Below are 16,323 nucleotides of genomic sequence, written 5' to 3' on the forward strand. Positions count from 1 at the left end.
AAAAACAGCTGATTTGGTTTGTTGTTAGAATAAATGAAAGTGCGGTGTTTTCTGTCGTGTGCTGAGTCAGTGGTGCTGTGCTGTCGTGCTGATTTGGTGGTGCTGTGCCAGTTGTGCTGGTCGGTGGTGCTGTGTTAGGCGTGCTGAGTAGGTGTTGCTGTGCCAGTCATGCTGAGTCGGAGTTGCTGTGCCAGGTATTCTAAGTCGGTGGTGCAGAGTCTGTGTCAGTGTTGCTGTGCTAGTCATGTTGAGTTTCGGTGTTGCGGTACTGTGCCAGAGGTGCTGTGTCAGTGATGTAGTATTTAGAAGCATCTGGACTGTATGTTAACCGTAAATAGTAGATACACTTAAAATTAAATAAACAATGCAATTCAAATTCAAAATTGTTTATTATAATTTCTCATTATTTCCTATCTGCCCTATAAGTTAAAATAATAACGAGATTTTATTATGGGATTCTGCTGAACCACCTGTTATACCATAAATTGGCTAAATGCTCCTCCCATACTGCGTCGTTTCTTCCTCCCACGTGCTTCCGACGCAACCTCCTGCACCATCATTAAATTTTGAAGAAAGTGTCCTCTCGCGTGTTGTCTTCTTGACCGTACTCAGAGGAGGCCTCTCCCGGAGCACTCCCGCAGATCGCGTAATTTCTGGTTGATGCCAGTGCCGAGGACTTTAAGTTTAGTACTGCTATGACCTGGGGCAGGATCTTCGAGGTGTTGGACTCTGGCTTGCAGCACCAAAAAATGTCACCTAGGTTTTTTTTAGATTTGCCTTTCCACGGATTTTTTTTGTGTCTATCATCAATTCGTTTGCTCGCTGCCTCGCAATTTTGTCTGCTAAAAAGAATAAAATAAAATTAGTATTCGGTATCTATTTAAGGACGATTACAATTATTCTTTTTTATAAAAAAAATAATTCCGAAACCTAAAAGTGTACAGATGAATAAGAAAATGACAATTAGCACGCAGTGCGTTAGTATTAGTGAGTGGCATGTTCATTCAGCAGCCTGATAGAAATCGATCGAAGTCAATTGGAAAAACAGCTGATCAGCTGTCAATCCATTTCAATTGATTTCGACTGAGTTCTGTTGAACACACCTTTGAAGAAACACACGCTCGTTTTTAAATAACCATTTATGGTTAAAAAATAACTTGCTTTCCTGGTAGGTGACTAAACCAGCCGGAATATGATCGAACTTTAGAGTGTCATGTCAGAGTTGTCAATGTTTAAATTATAGCAATTGACATCCTTTTTAGTCCCATTCACTGGGTGGATCCAAAACAACGATCGTTATTTTTCCCGGAAACACCACCAAACACAGTTCAGGAAAACATTCATCTTTTTTTGCCTGTATCCGCATACTGCTCCAACGTCCGGGATAACAGAGTTATCACGACTAAGAGCACCTCAGAACTTTAACGAGTAAAAAATCTGGGACGGATTTATCTCCGAAGGAAACAATAAATTTGATTTGAAGCAACTTTGTTTAATTTTTTAGATCTCTTTTAACAGTTTTCAGCAACCCGGATTCTCAGGCCTAAATTGTGAATAACATTGTTCTTATCGTAGCAACTTCTATCTTGTTCAACTTGTAAAACGTTACTGGATATTTTTTTTTATATCGACAAATTTAATCCCTTAATTTAAAATGTTGTGAAAAAGAGTAACTCTGAAATGGTTCACGCAGAAAAATATATTTTAGGAATAATAAAATTTTGGAGGAAAATAATAAAAATTTTTGTTGGGAAAAAGCACAAATATAAATTCGATTAATTTGATAAGAAAGTGTAGTTGAAGTTCAAGCATCTGTTTTTGTGAAATTCATATAGACCCTTTTTGAAAATGAATCGCATTTCTTGTCAAAACAACAAAATTATTGTGAAAAAAAATTTAAAAAATTTGGTTTATATTTAAGAAGTTTGATTGGCTCAAAAATGACAAAACGTTTTTGAATTGCAACAGTTCTATTTTTTACATCAAAATAAAATAAATAATGGTGGATTTTGATAATCCTGTTTGATTTTTTAATGGATTGGATGCATTTATAAATAATACACATAATGAATTTAATTCAATTTTTATTTATATAATTTGTTACATTCACCTTTTTCATTTTTTTTTTTTGGTTTCCGCGGGACATTTCTTCCAGCTGCAAACAGTAATCGAAACACCACCCGCATACTAAAATACCATATCTAAAACAGTCCATACAATTCATCTACGGTTTCAGAAAAAGTGATTGTCTCTGTAAACGTATATTTTCTTTTAAACTTTACTTCGACAACGATAAGAACAAAACATTAACGTTTATGTGAAAAGGTGATGGTATCTGGAAAGGTGATAGAATGGTATGAACGATTTCCTGCAATTTTTCTTTAATCGTAAAAATAATCTCAAACCTCTACTCATACCGTCCATTCTTTCTGTCATACGCACTCAAAATACGAACGAAGCGCCGGTCAAAGATGCCAGATGGTTTTACACGGTAATCAGTACACATTTTAAAAATTCTTTTATATTCTGATACGGAATCTAAATTTACATTTTAGGAATCAAGTAGATGTTAAATTGTTCAAAAAGAGACAAGACTCAGCGAATACGTAAATGGCAGAAATATTAAAGAAAAACGTTATAGAACGCGAATGAATTCCGATTTCTTTTTGATTGTGTTGTATGGCCTCTAATTGATTATGTTATGAAATTTGTTTGTCCTTTAAAGATTGCATTATGTTCTTTTTCTTATTTTATTTTTTGTTGCAGTGTCATCTTGAAGCTAAAACGTACAAATATTTAAAAAAAATCAGCTTTTAAAAGATCTAGCTGGTAATTTTCAAGTGTTCAACTGATTGGCATGATTTTTATCCAATCGGTTTATCATATACAATTCTTATGTAGAACAATTAACATCAGTAATGATTTTCAAACTTTTTTATACATTCAAAGGAATGTATATAGTAACTGGCGTATATGAGTTTGACACGGAAGTCAGTAAAACCAAAACCCAACAACAACAATAATAATAAAAGAATGAATAATTATTAATTGAAATATGTGAACTAACCAGTACGTTACAAACGACCAAAAATAGACTCAATTTAAAGTAAAAGTAATAAATCGATAACAATCAGCATTATTACAATTCATGTCAGTGGAGTTTCCCTAAAAATCCTGTTGAATCTATGGATAATGGTTGTTGAAATTTATTTTCTAAATTATTTTCATTGAATTGTCCAGAAAACTTTAATGAGTTCTTCAATCAAGAATTAAAGAATTATCTTAAAATATTACATTCAAGCAAATTGAAGTCTCAACTTTTTTTTGCGTTTGCTTTTTTTTTTCTTAAAATTCAGAAATCGGTCAACTTGGCACCCCTGAAATCGTTTGTTTTGTTCGCGGTTAATTTTGCTTCTCGTCAAGAATCCAGCAGCGGAAAATGGATAGAGCCAGAATTGAGAATCCAGGAACGCCAGCTTCCACTATCAACTCAACTACGGCACCGGCGAACCGGGAGGCCTTATATCATTCCATCATAATATCCTTCCTACGTCTACAAATTCGACAAAGAAGATGTTCGAGAAAATTTCAGCATCGCGACTGCCGAGGCGGTACTGTTATCCACTAGACGGTTGTTTGCTACAGGTAGGTCACTAAATTCATTATCCCTGAAACATTACACAATATTATGTGGCCAAAACTATAATTTAAGAAAAAGCCCGCATAAATGGAGATTATAACCCAACGATTTCTTAAATCATCAAACGATGATTTGATGAAGAGTAAAAAAACGTTTAGCAAACGATCATAGAAATTGTAAAATTCATTGCCTGAATCGTGAATTCCGAAATGATTGTATTTTAAATATGTTGTTAGGTTATGTAACTGTTAAAAACTGTTAAAACAGTTGTATGAAAAAACTTTTCAGCAAACTGTATGTTAATGGTTTAGGAAACGCTATTCTTATAAGTATGCAGCATATCGAACTATTATGGTTAATGTTGCAATTGGAAGCGATAAAACGATTCTATACAACGTGCTTCCGATGATTTGCTCACGATAATCAGAACTGTGTTACGCTTTAAATAAATCGTAAGTTTTTAAAATACTGTTCATAACACAGTTGTCGAGAAAACCCCCACTATTAATAACTGTTTAGAGACCTTTATAGAAAATGTCATCTGAAGGATCCGGATACGCTTGTGGTTAAGGTATTAAAATGTCATTAAATTCAGTGATAATTTTTATTTATTTTTCACATAATTACAAAATACAAAAATAATCTTTTCACTAAAATATTTTTTGGAAGCTTAATATCACTTATTTTAACAGAAACTTAATCACTAGACATAACCTTCACTTATTTCGGGAATCCAAAATCCAGTGCGATAATGCCCAAAAAACGAATGTCCGGACCCGAAGAAATGCCATAGATGTTCGACAGCAAAGCAAATGGCCGTCACCGCCCTCAGTTTAAACGCCATGGCCTTCCGGAATTCGGGCCAGAAGCAGATTAAATCGTCCCGCACCTTCCGCACCCTTTTTTGGAGATGCGGCAAAGCGAATAGACCATAACCTGAAAGAAAAAAAAATTCAATTTTGTTTTTTATGGAATAAGTTTTTCCGAACAGTGGTCCGGTGTTTCCCCGCAGATTTGTTTACCTCGATTGATTCCTTGTTTCCATGAATTCGAACTGAACGCTTGTAGTGTCTGGGAATTTACGCTGCCGTAGCCGAGAGTCCATGAAAAACTTCCGGTGCGCCAGTGTAGGCACTTACTTTTAGAACAGAAGGTCCTATTTTTTCACGAAAGAGATCGGACCGTAATCACCGTCGTTGAAAAACTATATCGATTTTGATGCTGGTTGACCCAGAAGATCCGGAACAATCCACGAAGCGGTTGCAACAAAAAAATGCATAAATTTCGCGGAACGAAAGAAAACAAACTGGTCAGTGGTGCCAGATTGATTGAACTTTCAAGTTTTGACTTTTTTTTTGTTCTACATCAATTCATAAAAACAATTGTATACAACTAAATGTGCCATTTGTGTTGTTTAGTTGATATGATGAATGCCATTTGTAATAATTTTGGGTATAACTGTTATACATGATTTTCAGTGTACATTTAAATCTCGATTAAGATTTTGAGATAGATAAAATTCCAGGGGTGGAAAACAGAACAAAAAACAAAAAAAGCGCTCGAATATCAAATTGATCTGATTGAATCACCAACCAGTGAGCAGGCATCAAATTTTGTTTTATTAGAATGACCATTCTTAAAATTGTAAAATTAAAATTCGTTTAGAGAGTTTTGAATTGGATAAGTTTACAAGTTTCACCAAACTGACCCAAGCAACAATTTAAATCCCTTGTGGTTTTATAGTAAAAAAAGCAGGTTTTATAATAGGATTGCAAAAGCGCTGATGGTTTTGAAGAGTCTTTTGGGTAGATTATTATATAATCTATCTTTAGGATAGCTACACAACCGCTACCTGACCTCATTATAAGTCCTCAATCAAGATCTGGGATATGTTTTATAACCATGTTTATAATGGTTTTGAAAGCCACTTCAAATCAATTACTGAGCCTCGTTCTGACACCGAAATGAAACTGTATTTAAATTTATAGATTGATGGTTTTGAAGTCCGCTACAAAGCCATTCCAAAACCTCATTCTAGATACTGCCTAGAAACAGCCTTGAAGAATACCATAAAAAATGACAGTTCAAATTCGACCGAAAAGTAAACAAAAATGTATGTGGTTGCGGCTCAAATCTCCATCTGGAAAAATTTAAGCAATTCCTCGGGAAAAAATCGGTTTCGAAAGGCAAAAGGAGGAATTCTGTAACATTTTGTAACATAGCTCACGATAGCCGTTTTGAAAGATTCGATAATCATTGAGCCGGTTTTTCCGGCAACTCCGTCTTCACCCGCACCAATAGCCTTCAGTGAGAAACAGGCAGGGATTCCCCCTTCGAAGAAAACTGTAATCATTTCACAGCTCGTGTTCATTTAACAATAACATGGAATGTTTATTTTTATAATACTAAAATAATCTAGTGAAATCTTTCATAACAATCTGAAGCTCCCATATATTTTATTTTAATTTATTTATATTTAGGCGCAAAAAAAAAACAAACAGGAAAAAGAACACGCAGGTTTTACAATTTATCGTTTATTATCCACATCTTTTTATGATTCTATTTACATCACACTTTTATTCAACACAGAAACTTATTGATAACTTCTTTGGTTCCCTCATCACCTCATTTTTACCTTCTGGATTCGGTGCACTTATCTTGCGTCTCCTGCTTCGCATTACTTTCCGACGTAAGGTCGCAATGTCCCGGAATAAATACACTAGAGATGTTCCGATCGAATTACCGGACGAACTGTTGTACAGCAGTGTCCTTCCAGTTGGTTTGAATTTTAACTCCATCCTGCGAGCGATTTCTTTTTTTTTTAACGATGACGAGCTGCCCAGGTACCAGAGTGAACACCAACCTAAAATGCAGAACTTCTGTTGTAGATTGTAGAAAGAAAACATTTAAGAATTAATTTACCTGTACATGCGTGAGGAATCATTTCAGCCACTTCTGGTGTTCTGGTTCCGATCGACCGCAACGCAAAACTTTCCGGAAATCACGGGCAGAAGATTGAGGAGTTCGAATTTTTTAGAAATGATTTGTTTTTGTTATTGGTGGCGAACTGTCACAAGCACTGGGATAAGAACACTTGTAAAGATCCGTGAAAATGTCATTTGGTTTTATAAGGGGTAAAATTAAAGTTGGTTTAAGAGAGTTGTTCTTAAAATGACATTTTTCCGGAAAAGTTAGATTGGTTTTTTCAAGTCAATGAATCGCCATTTTTCAATCTAATAAAACAAATTTTAATTCATGTTTCATCGAATATTTCAATAAACAGCGTCATTTACTACACGCAGAAAAATTTATTTTAGAAACAATAAGATTTCGACCGAAAATAATAAAAATTTTGGTTGGGAAAAAGCACAAATATATTTTTGGTAGCACTGACAAGAAATATCGATTTTCTTTAAATTTATCGTTTCATTGAAAATAAAATACACCCTTTTTTAAAAGTGATCCATAATTGATTTCAAAATAATAAAAATTATGCGTGAAGATTATAACAAACATTTGGTTAAAAAATAAAGAAATATTGATATTTGAAATCAATTTATTTTTTCAATTTAAAATGAAACAAAGGTATGTCTGTTAATACGGTACTTGCATTTCGGATTATTAGAATTTTAAAAAGATTTATCGCATCCTAAAAGGATTTTTATTGAAATTTTTCACAATTATACAAAGTCACTAAATTTCACTCAATGTAGATTCAGGGGCGGCATGGATCTGAATCGGCACCCGTTCGAAGGCAGCTGCGTCCTAATTATGTACCTCAACACCGAGGACTGAACCGCGAGCATCCTAGCGGCTGTCATCGGAAAGCCGTGGTCGGTCTATTCTCCGTTTTACTGGTGGTGATGTTCACCGTGTACCAAATGCGCAGAGGACGAAGATAGCTATATCCTGAACAAGCCGAAGTGTTCCCCGACGGCCAACACCTACGCTCAAGAAGGCCAACAGGAAGCCAATTGCTCGACCGACTCCAGCGGCTCGATTACATCCAGTTGAGCAGCAGTAGCTGAAAGGGCAGCCGGCACGCTTTGGGTCGAAGCAACTGGAAAAGAAATAAAAAGTTGACGTTAAAAAATGGTCTAAGAAATGATGTTCTCTCTACCGGTTTTGAGCATTTTTGGGGCTTTTGTTTAGAAACTTTTGAACCTACCTTTAATACTGCTTTCCATATTTTTTTTCGTGTCCTTGCCGGGCCTTTTCGACAGGTTTTCCCGCTGCAGCTGTTGAGTTTCTGATGCTGAAAACTTTTCATCTGGAAAAACATTCTTCCCGCCCGGGCAATTCTCGTGTTTTTTTCTTTTTTTCAACTTATCGTTTTTCAAATACACGATTATTATTATCAACACTTTTTCGCTTAAGAATAACCCAAATTTCAATTCAAGGTGATAAAAAATGTGAGTGTGCAAATAACTATTTTTAGTGATTATTTTTATTCTTGTTTTTTGTGATAGCTATAAAGAAATCTGCATGGGAAATATAAAATAAAATAACAAAACCGTTTTATTGTAACGACTCCCCGTTCTTTTTCTGCGTGTAGTAAATAGAACCAATCAAGCTATATGAATTGATTAGTTTATTGAATATTGACATAGCGTACTTAAATAAAAAAGTCGAAAATAAATCGATACACCTATTATCAGGAATTTTTTATTTAAAATCATTTATTTCGGAGAATTACAAGAGCGCCCGGTTTATACATAAGTTTTAAGAAAAAATAATCGATAAAATTGAAAGCGCATTAACTTTATCCATAAAGTAACCGAAAAAATCGATTGTGATACTTGAATTAATTATAATAGGATATTTTTTGGTCTTGGTCGAAAAAAAAACTATTCCATTAGTTTTTGATTGTGTAAGATTATTTTATTTTGATTAATGCCATTTCAAAACTCTTTTTCGGAAAAAATAATTTCACGAACTTTTTGTTCAGTGCAAAAAGAATTGGTTATCTGGGTTATCTAGAACGAGCCCTGAGCAAAACCGTTTTAAGTTCATATGGTTGTATAAAGTACTTAGGATGAGCACTTCAGAACCTCCTGTAGGTGGGCCTTTTTACTCTTATAGGTGTTTTATAGATGTTTTACTGGGGTTTATATAACTAAACGTAGTTTTAAAGCAAAGTTTTCAAGCGCCCTTCCAGTTTCTTATAAAACTTAAATTGCTACTTGGGTGAGCGTGCTATGAAACAACAGCTTTGTTGATTTGTTTGGTTCCGGCACGAATTTTTATCATAAACGATTACAAATCTTTTCAAAAAGTGCTCATTTTTATGTTGAAAAGTAAAAAAATGCTGCAGCAAAATTTCTATTTGCGTGACCTAGATAAAATCTAATCGTATAGTTTCAATAACCTAATCGCGAAATTCATAGTTTATTTCAAACTCACTTTTCAATGAATAATTAAGTTACAATACACATCATGATATATCCATCTGAAAATGAAATTTTAACATTAAAATCTTTAGGGGTACTGACAATTTATTTAATAAGGGACACCTGGCATCTCTGCTCAACGTTTTGATCATCAGGTGTCAACATGCATGAACGCTTTTGGTAACGGTTCGAGATCAATTTTACGTTTAATAAAAATGAAAATGAATCGTTCATATCCATTATTCACGTTATCTTATAACGTAATTTTTAACATGAACGTGAGAGTATAGTTTTAATCGTTTTCGAGCTAAAGTAAGATGAAATAGTAACGTTTACAGAAAACTTCACTTTTTCAACAACCGTTGATGTATCGTGATGACTTTTTGAGATATGGTTTTTTCGTATGCGGGAGTAGATATTGAGAACACTTTTTGTTTGCTTTCAGGTTATGGCTGCTTGATTTTTCCAGAGTGGAAGATGGGCATCACCTACTATAGAACCGGACGAATACACCCAGTAATTAATTGTCCAGAATTTCCGACCTCGGTATTTGACCAGAAATTACTAGCAAAAGTAAGTTAGCATGAATAAAGAAAGTAAAAAAAACATTTTTTATTATGATTTGATTCGAAATCCGAAATCCCGATCAAACATTTAAATGTGTGCCATCGACGTACGATTCCTAAAACCGTGAGCATAACGTAGGAAGCACGATTCGTCAAATCGTTTCATAACTGTTACTATAAATGTTTGGTTACAAGAGTACTTTTTGGAAAACTATAACATTAACAGTTTGGAGTTCCAAATATGTTTCCGTTATCGATTTTTGGATGTTATCCAAACTGTTTGTAGAACAGTTCTGCCATACAACTGTTCTAACAGTTTTTAACAGTTACATAACCTAACAACATATTTAAAATACTGTTGATTCGGAATTCAAGATTAAGGTAATGAATTTTACATTTTCAATAATCGTTTGCTTAACATTTTTTTACGCTTTATAAAACCGTCAGTTGACTATTTCTAGAAACGTTTGGTTACAATCCTCATTTATGCGGGCAGCGCCTGTTGCTTATTAGATACCAGTTCCATGTTAGGATGTCCGGATGTTGATTTAAATAGGTGTTTCGACTGCTTCACTATGCCGGATTGAGCGCAATACCATATATCCGATTCCTAACATCTGAAATGTCCCCAGACAGAGAAAAAAAGTGACGTTAGGTCAATGATATTGGACTTCTCCAATTCCAACTCTTTAGTCGCACAAAAATGTCCGGTCGACTGTAAAACATATTCAAACTGGACCGGACATTTGAATAAGAACTGAAAACTTACTTTATAGTTTCAGCAGGACACGGGCCAGAAGCAGGGCGCGGATGACCGATAAAATTTTCTCGAAAATCGAACATTTCGTTCCGAAGAAAAATAGCAACTCTTTTTCTAGGGCGAATCCTCATCAGCCGGCGGGTTTAGAAAGCTCCTTGGATAAATCAGCACCCTGAAAGGAAAAATAACATAAAAAAGTTGGAACAAAGTTTAGTGATTTTAATCATCATAATATTTACATAATATGCCTTTTTTCTAACATGTAAGCTTACCTAGCCGGGAGACAATCCCTGATTATTTGGCCCAGTATCCCAGCCGGAAAGATCCGGGCAAACAGTTGCACCTCTGCTGCATTTCTTTCATGTTTTTTTGCCTTTCTTTCAGAAAGGTATAGTTATCGGTCGATTTGTGAGATCCTTAATTATGGCTCTTACCCGCATAGTCAAATACGATATGCTGAATCTTCAGTATTATTCGGTTCTGATTACATTAATAGTAACGTTTCACATTGCGTTTTGGCTAAATGTGCCTCCGCTAGAACGGATAAAATATCATTCTTGAAAGATACGATTAATACTTCTTTAAATAAATGGATTATTATTGCAACACGCCGAAATGATAAAAAAAAATATTTAGGAAAGATTAGATTAATCATCTCGGGAATAAAAAAATTATTTTTGCAACGCGCAACGAATTTTTTGCTGTAACGTCAATAAACGTGGCCAAGCTTTTCGTTTTGTGTTCCGGAATTGTGGCTTTTGGGGGTGTGGGAGGTGGCTTTTGGACCCTCCGAAATCTACGCGGAAGCATTCGGGGACGACCAGACGACAGGTGCTGATGAAGGTAAGTGAAAACTTCTTGATGTCGAAGAAAATATTAATTAATTGATTTCATTTTTGCGCACCGATAGATTCCAAGGAAATGTGGATACCGGAAAATTGTCAAAAGCACTGCAAAATGGAACGTCCAGAAGGTGCAACGGTTCTTGAACATCCGGAAGATTCAGGCGAAGCCGATGGGAGCACGACTGCAGGTGGCCACGAGACCAAACCGGCAAAATCTCAGCGGAGGAAGACGATAGCGAACTCTAACAATAGTGGCCGGAAAAGATACGATGTGTAACCAACAGCACCACAGTCTCCCGGTTGATGTACCTCTCCGTCACCGAACAATAATTAGATGCAGCAGCACACGCTATCTTCGCGTATGGAGTGTTTTTTTTTATAAAATGAAAATCTTTGGAAGGTGTAAAATAATTTATGAATAAATAAACGAAATTTTGTTCCATAATTGTTATCTTTTAATCAAAACTACATGAAATGCTGTATCGTTTTTTTCTTATGAGACGATCATTTAGTAAAGATTCCACATATCATCCAACTCGCTTCAAAACGAGTAGAAAAAAGCAAAAAAATTGAATGGTTACTCTACTTAACGGCCCGTTCCCTGTATCGTAAAGTGCGTCCAAACGATTCCATTACATGAAAAAATGATAAGCCTTATCTTACATTAATAATCCAAAACTATAGAAGTAATCTTTTGAGTGTCTTGGGAAGAAGATAATGGGAATAGTCGTGGTATAATACTGATTCATGCGGGTAGATATACCTTTATAGGTACCTATCGAATCAGCTCGACGAGTTCTGATGATGTCTGTGTATTTGTGTGTATTTGTGTGAATTTTTGTAAACTTTGTTCTCGACGTTTTTGTGGAACTGAGCAGTACAATAAAAATGATTTTTATCTTAAAAAATTTGATTTTTTTTCTTCTACAACCTATAAAAGAAAGAAAAAAATACAAAATAGTTTGAAAAATTTTTTTTTCATAGTAAATATCAAAAATCATCACTCCAAAAACGTGTCAATTTGGCTTGCTAGCCACAACTAGCAATCACTAAAATAAAGATTGTCATATATACAACGTCATGTACACGATGGGCGCGCTCGCTACACGCTACTCGCTACTCGCTACACGATGGCCGTGCTCCACTCCCACTCATGAAGTCTTCATGACGACAAAACGAACGCTAGGAAGGAGTAAGAAATCAAAACAACTTAAATTTTAAATTTTGTACCAGCTCAGTGATAACCGAACCGGTCTCAAAAATTCAAAGCCGAAGCTTCAAAATCATATTAATTTAATATGGCGATTCATAAAGGGGTACAACCCCGGACTCGCCACATCAAACCGATGGGTCTAGGGTTCAATACCGCATTTTTCTGCAGCGATGGCTGGCTTCGATACGTCGAAGCAAGCGTGAATCTGTTCGATAATTTTGTAGTAAGTTTTAAAAAGGGCGAACGCACCAAATGTAAACAAACCTAGCGTAACATTTCATAAGGGCGAAACTATCAGTTAGCTCGAAATAAAACGCTTTTGAAACTTCGGAAAATCTTATCAAATCCTATTTAAAAAATCGACGCTATCTATTGGCCCTACCCGGATAAAAAAAAATCCCATTTTAAATAGGCGTAATTTCGCGTTCAAACGAAAATGCATCAACAAAACGTTTCAACTAATTTAATTTTATCAACTGTTTTAAAGTTTAAAGTGATTTTTTGTACAGACGCGTTAATTTCAATATGTTGAATTCCCTGGACTTTTAAGTATTTCTGATTTTAAACTTAATTTAAAACATCGGGTCCAATAGTGAGTTTCAGAATTCAGATTAAAATCCAAAAATTCAGATGCCATCCAGCGCTAGACGATTTTCAAAACAAATTTACAAAACCGACATAATGGACAAAAATGTCAAAATAGTCAATTACTACAAAAATGACAATTGTTTAAGTTTTCTTAATTTACAAAGTGAATCAAATTCACATAATTGACAAAATTGATAAAAATTACAAAATAGACAACATTCTCAAATTTTTATCAAGTTTTAACAATCCTGACAAATTTAGCAAATATAGGAAAAGTTGACAAAAATTGACCAAAATGGACCAAATTTTGAATGGATTGACATGAATGATAACATTTACAAAATTGACAAAACTGGATAGATAAAATGAATATAAATCATAAAACTAAATATGCAAAATTGACAGAATCAATATAGGATCAATATCGAGAAAAATTAAACAAATTTACAAAACTGACATAATTTACAGAAATTCCAAAATAGTCTATAATTACAAAAATGACATAATTGTTAAAATCGTCAAAAATTACAAATTGGACCAAATTTGCATAGTTGACAAAATTGGTAAGAAATACAAAAAAAAAAAAAACAAAAATGACAACATTCACCAACTTGATAAATTTTACAAACCTGACTAACTTTACAAATATGGCAAAAATGTGCCCTTTTCAAAAATCTTCACTGTACAACTTGGGTGCGAAGTGCACGCAAGTTTTTGCACTTACTTGCACGCAAGTTTTTGCACTTACTTGCGCACAACTTTTGAGGCGCAAGTTCAACACGCACCCATTTTAACTCACCGCACTCAAAGTGTAGGGTGCAAGTTCGAGCACGTGCTCGAACCCGGGTGATGCTGTCTTGGGGTAAAATATTTACCTTGATTTAGTTTTTGAGAAAATTACTCAATCGGCTAGTGGAGAAAAAAGTTATTAATGAAACATCGGTTTATTGTGCATCTCCCGAGCAAAATATTTCTTAATCTCATTCACGCTTGAGGCTCAATCTCAACGCCATCTGATGGTCGGATTTAACTTGACTAGGATAGTGACCTTCTGGTAAGCCAACGATTAATTTTAGCTTTGAACGGGTTAGATTTACCATGTTTTATTCTTCCTGTACTAAGATTAGTAAATCCATTTTGCACTGTGGTTTGCTAAACCATTTGAAAATTCTTATATAACTATTATCGTGAAGTAATCATAACTACGGTTGCCGGAAAAAATTCTATGTTTTAAAACAAAGTTCTGTAGTTCTGATATTTGACTCCAAAATTCTGTGACAAGATTCTTTAACGTTTAAATACGATTTTCACTGAAGAACATGTCCTGTATGCTTATTTTTACAATAAATATCATAGAAATCAATAAACAGTGTTAACTTTATAACATTTTCATGAATTTGAGTCAGAAATCCTTAGTAAATATGGATATAAATATTTAATTGTTTGGAAAAGCATACAAAATTTCAAAAATCTGTAAAATGTTGTATAATATGACACAGGATCTGTGACGAAAATATGCTCGAAATTTTCTAAAATTATAGATTATTCTGTGATTTCGGAAACCTTGGCCATAACTTATTTTTTAACCGATTATGATAAATAATCACTTGAAATCATTGTTTCGTAACAACATTCAAGTTTTTTACAAAACAAAAATAAAGAATGTTGCTATCAAATCTAAAGTCATCAATAAAATTTCCGTCGATGAAATAAAATCCGATTTATATAGTTTTTTTTCGTTCATAAATTCATCATTATCAACAACACCATCTGCATTCGTTTTGCATCACTCGCCGAAGGCGGTCGCCTTTTTTACCCTTTGCTAGTGAAACCAAACAAAAGCGTGAAAAAAAGTTTAAAGTTTTGTGGAGTTTTATGGTACAAGTGCGATTAAAATTGGACCGTGAGTGGACAATCGACAGTAGTACCGGAAAGGATTATTTTCTCCAGACAGCCGGATACATCCGGATAAAATCTACCGCAACGGCGGAGGGATTGTTTTGGAAGCCCAAATAATTCGGATTTGATTGCCGTTATCGGGGAACCAATTCATCCAGGTGAACACAATTTGGACAATCTACGTCTGATCAAGGCGGACAAGCAGTTCGGACGAGGTTTTATCGAATCGGAAGAAAAACACGTGGTGGACGGCCATTGTTGACGTTGGAAAATAGGACCATTGCTGACACTGAACAAAATCGTCGATTACGAATAAGGAAACAAGTTTGTAACTTTCTTTTTTTTTCTCTTTTTCTACCCTATCATTTTCTCATTTATTAAATTTCGAATTTTAGTGCTTTGTTCATATTTTTGAAAACGGCAGGCACTAGTGTCTCCGTTGATAAATATGGATGAAGGCGGGGAGTTAAACTCTTCAACCGAAGACGATGAGAATTTAACTTACGAGAATGAAGAGCATTTGGAAGATACAGATCATGCTGGTCCCTCAAATGCGAACCTTTCTCGGGTAGGTGATAATTCTTCATCGCCCTCGGTTAAGAGTGGAACAGCCCGACTCCGAAAATACACAGAGGGCTCATCTCTCACTGGACCTTGGGTGGTTTTCATCCGGCCCAAAGTAAACGGTAAACAACTAAATGTGGTACAGATCACCAAAGATCTGGCAAGGTGGCCCTCTGTAACTAGTATTACAAAAGTACGTCCGAACAAGCTGCGCGTTGTTGTGGCTGACCGGAAAGCCGCAAATGAAATTGTAGCTAGCAATTTCATAAACCTTGAGTACCGTGTCTACATCCCGTCTCGAGACGTAGAGATCGAGGGCGTGATCACAGAGATGAGTCTCAAGGAGGAGTACATTAAATCCAACGGCGTTGGTAAGTTCAAGAGCCTTGATTCGACTTCGGTTGAAATCTTGGATTGTCGCCAACTCAGAACTACCACCGTCGTTAATGGAGATAAAAGGTACACTCCTTCAGCCTCATTTCGTGTTACCTTCGCAGGTACCGCCCTCCCTAACTACGTCTTGATTGACGGAGTTTTGAGGCTTCCTGTGCGGCTCTTTGTGCCTCGACCGATGCAATGTAAAAATTGCATAAAATTGGGGCACACAGCGTCCCACTGCTGCAACAAGACGCGTTGTCCCAACTGTGGGGAGACTCATGGGGAAGGAGCGTGCTCAGCAATAGAGCAGAAATGTGTCTATTGCGGGGGCTCACCCCATGATATCTCCCTGTGCGAGGCATTCAAGAGCCGCTGGGATAAACAAAGGCGCTCTTTGAAGGAACGGTCAAAACGTTCCTATGCCGCAATTTTAAAGAGCGCGGCGCCTCCGACCCAACCCCAATGCAGTAACATCTTCTC

General features: G+C 35.5%; 1 long non-coding RNA gene across 1 annotated transcript; it reads right to left on the bottom strand.

The window, feature by feature from the left end:
• Positions 1–194: 194 nt before the first annotated feature.
• On the bottom strand, positions 195–10,717 carry LOC129739533 (uncharacterized). The gene is made up of 3 exons (XR_008735888.1): positions 10,629–10,717; positions 10,366–10,528; positions 195–842 (listed from the first exon to the last, which is right to left on the bottom strand). It is a non-coding gene; the product is annotated as an uncharacterized LOC129739533 (long non-coding RNA).
• Between the last annotated feature and the right edge of the window lie 5,606 nt (positions 10,718–16,323).

Source organism: Uranotaenia lowii, chromosome 1 (assembly GCF_029784155.1).
Source record: "Uranotaenia lowii strain MFRU-FL chromosome 1, ASM2978415v1, whole genome shotgun sequence".
Lineage (NCBI taxonomy): Eukaryota > Metazoa > Arthropoda > Insecta > Diptera > Culicidae > Uranotaenia > Uranotaenia lowii.